Source organism: Lipotes vexillifer, unplaced genomic scaffold (assembly GCF_000442215.2).
Source record: "Lipotes vexillifer unplaced genomic scaffold, Lipotes_vexillifer_v1.1 scaffold200, whole genome shotgun sequence".
Taxonomy (NCBI): Eukaryota; Metazoa; Chordata; class Mammalia; order Artiodactyla; family Lipotidae; genus Lipotes; species Lipotes vexillifer.
Window position 1 is genome coordinate 61,342 of NW_006790475.1, and position 3,830 is coordinate 65,171.

At 56.7% G+C, this 3,830-nt stretch overlaps 1 pseudogene; it reads right to left on the reverse strand.

Moving 5' to 3' along the window:
• Positions 1 to 1,606: 1,606 nt before the first annotated feature.
• On the reverse strand, positions 1,607 to 3,560 carry LOC103079885 (protein Smaug homolog 2 pseudogene; annotated as a pseudogene).
• Positions 3,561 to 3,830: the final 270 nt, after the last annotated feature.

Sequence of the window (3,830 nt, forward strand, 5' to 3'; positions counted from 1 at the left end):
GTCCCAGTGGTGAGGGTTGAGGGGGCAGGGGGTTGGAATAGAGAACCTGGCTTCCCCAAAGCCTAAACCCCAATATCCCTTCCCTCCACCTTGGCCTCAGCACAACCCATCAGTATCAACAGGGATCAGAGGGTCTGTATGACTCTGGGGCTGGGACGAATCTCTGGCTTATGATATAGTGTTCCACTTAAGTGAGGTCATGACAGAATGAGGAGTGGGTGTAGAGTAATGGTGAAAGAAAAGGGGATAGGAGTGGGGAAAGAAACCAAAAAACATCCTCTTTCCTTTATTCCTCACCCTCAAGTCTTTCAGCAACCAGACCTGGAAGTGGAGAAGTGTTTGTGTCAGTGGAGGAAGGAGACGTTAAGTCAACACACTTCCTGACCTCACTGGCTGCCCTGGCTCCCAGCCTTCAACCTCTGCATCTGGGGAGCCAGGGCTGGTGGGAAGTCGGGGAAGGACTAGGGAGATCTGGAGGAGGGGGCTCTGCTCTCTCCCCTCATAAAATTCAGGCTCCCCCTGCCACTTTCTTGGCCCAGAGAGAGGCCTGGGGATTCTAGAAATGAGAGGGAATTATCAGAGAGAAAAACAGTTAAGAACTATGTAAATATGTATCTTAAATAGACCTAAGAAATTAATTGCAGAGAACCTCTGATAAACAGGGCAAAAGGAGGTGAGTGAGAGGAGAGTGGCTCCTGTCCTTGGGGAATGATGGGAATGGGGAAGGCGGAGAAGGCGGCAAGGAGGTGACAGGGGTGGGGAGGGAAAAAGACAGAGAGAGAGAGAGAGAGAGAGAGTGAGTGCTCGCACAGACAAACACGCTCCTCTCCTCACCTGCCTTTATCTCAACTCCTCTCAACGTTCAGGAGAGCAGATTATCTACCTCACTCATCTCTCCCCAAATGTCAGATGGTTCTGAGCAGGCCCAACAAGATAGTGGGTCAGTGAGTCTCTGTTTCCTTGGGAGGGGCAGGTGGCCGGCAGTCTGGAGGAGGCAGGGGTGAGATGGGACCAGGTGGGGGATGAAGGGGGGAAGGAGGGGGCAGGCAGGCTGGCCAATCCCTGCCCCCTTTATCCTGGCTGCTCCCTACCTCCCTGGGCCTCAGCAGAGATCTCTCGACGGGCCTGGGAGTGAGCAAGGTGTGTGCCAACGTTAAACAAAAGTTAAAAGGGTGAGAGAGTAGAAGAATATTAGAATGTATAGCTGAGCCAGCCCACCCTCTCACTGTCGCGGAGAAGCCCGTTGGGGGTTGGCCCCCGCCTGCCGCCCGGAGAGCCTATGAGTGGGCTGGGCTGTGGGTCCCATCAGATGGTGGAGGTTTTGTCTGTCCCATCTGTGGTAAGAAAGGGAGGAAGGGAGGAAGATCAGGAGCTGGTGGGAGGCCCAAGAAAATGTGCTCAGGTAGCCTGTCATCCCAGTCAGGCCCTCCCTGGAGTCCGGCTTCCCCTGGAGACCCCTCAGGATGACTCTGAGTTGCTCAGTTCAGAGGTGAAGATGCTGCTGGGTAGGTGGGAACTGGGGCAGGGGAAGAGGAAATGCTCACCACACAAGGCGTGTTCTGTCATGCTCAGACACAGAGACTCCAGAGTGGGATTGATCTCAAGGTCAGGCCCAGGGCCTGGGCAGTCTGGAGGGAACATGAGAATGGCCCGGGGGGACGAGTGGACCGAGAGCGAATGGGTGCGCCGCACAGAGCTGCAGCTCTGGCTGGGCATGCTGTTGCTGTCACCAGGGTTGACGAACCACAGGTTCTGTCGACCCTGGCCCCGAAGGCTGGAGCTGGTGAGGGCATTCTACCAGGCAGAAAGGCCCAGGGAGGCATTGGGAACTGCCACTGGGTCCGCCGGGCCACCCCCATCCCCACAGAGCCAGCTATGGGGAGTGAGTTGGAGCCGAATGCCCAGCCTTTCTGCTGCCGGTGGTTCTGCATCTCTAGTGTGGCTTTGCGTGGGAAGGTGTGGAGGAGCTTCAGCACTTGCTGTTTCCAGGACAGCAGCCGTTTCTTCTGTGTCTCCATGAAAGGCTCATGAGAAAGGCACTTTTCGATGAGCTGAAGGTAACTGGTGATGCTTTCCTCGTCTGGTCAGGACACTAGCAGCTGCATGCACACTCTGCCCATCACCCATGTAAACTGACTGGGGATGTCTCAGTCAGGGCTGGGAGCCGGTGCTGGCTCACTGCCATCAGTGGGAGCTGGAGCTGGTGGAGGGGCTTAGCCCTCTGCAGCTGGAGGGTCCTTGACCTCACTACCCTTATCTGTGCCAGGGTGATCCAGGGGAGGCTCTGAACCTGGCAGCGGTGGCTCCCCCCCCCCCCAGCCCCCGTCCTTGGCAGTAGAGGTTGTAGCGGTGGCAGCAGCCACAGTGGCCTGGAGGACAGTGGCCTTGATGGGGGTGATGATGATCTGCTGTAGCTCCTGCAGAGCGTTTCACAGATTCCCGCCTTCCAGCACATCCTTCTCCAGGGATTTGAGGACACTCTGCCTCTCTCGTAGGTTCTGGATGTTCAGGGCTGTCTTGTGGCAGGCACCTTTGGTCACATTCTGAGACTCCAAGTGCTGCTCAGTCAGTGTCATCATCTCCTCATAGCTCATCTGTGAGAAGAGGGCTGTGTACTTGTGGAAGCAGAGACTCTTAAGCCACAAGGGCACATCTTTCATGTCACTGCCATCCTCCTGAAAAGTGTTCTGGCTGGAGCCCTGCTCTTCCATCTGCTCACTGCCAGAGGAGGCCATGCTGCTCTGGGGCGAGAGGGGTGTGTGGTCAGGCATGGTGAAAGCAGCCCAGGCCCTAAGGTCCTCTGGACTCGGCCACTCACCAGGTGCCTGGGGCTTCGTAGGGATGAACGACATGAAGTGCTTCAGTGGGCCGGGGTGGATTTGGCACGGGAGACCTGCGTTTGCATTGCTCCCAATATTGTTGATGGCTGGCGACACTGAGCAGGGTGGGTGGAAGGGTACTTGTCCATTTTCTTTGGGTGGCTTGTCCTGCCAGCCTGGTCCTGCCTCCCCAGGGCCCAGCTCTGCAGGGCCACCCCACTCATTTGAACCCTGGCTTGAGTGGTAGGTGGGCTCAGGCCAGGTGTGGAAGCCACTAGTTAGCTGCTCTTCCAAGTGGCTCAGCCAGAGGGACAGCACACTGCGGTCCTCCAGCATGGTGGCCGGGTGGATAACGGCATAGGAGAGCACCTTGTGGCTCTTCTTGATGAAAGCATTGCTCTCAGTCGAGTAGGCCAGCCATTTCTGCAGCATCCTCATGTACTCTGATTTGGCCTCCATGTTACCCAGCTGAAGCAGGGGTAGGTGGGACAACAGGAGGGACACCACCTTCTCTTTGGACTCCTGCTGCCACTGGCTGACGCTGGCAGCACTGTTGGCCTATGACTCCAGCAGGTGAATGTCATTGTATTCTGCCAGTGAGTGCTCCAGGCAGAGCTGCAGGAAGAGGGCCTGGGTGTGGGTGACCAGTTCCAGAAGTGACAGCAAGGTCACTGTCTGTTCACACTCATTCCAGTCCTTGAACCAGCCAGCGATGATGCCCACATGGTATTGGAACATCATGGTGCCAGGCCTGGGGCCAGGGTGGGGGAGACAGTGGTGGCGAGGGCTAGCTCTGTCACATGGTCTTGGCTCCAGATTCCTATTACCTCTCCTCTGAGGGCCAGGGCTTGATGACGTTCCCTGGCACGGTAGCAATGGATGGTGCAAGGAGGAGGGCACCTGCTCAAGTTGGGGGAGGTCTTGGTCTAGCCACTCCTCTCCAGGCTCTTCAACAGATCCTCAGTGGGACAGTTGAACAGAGCAAACTGGCCTGGCTGTCAATCCCTCACA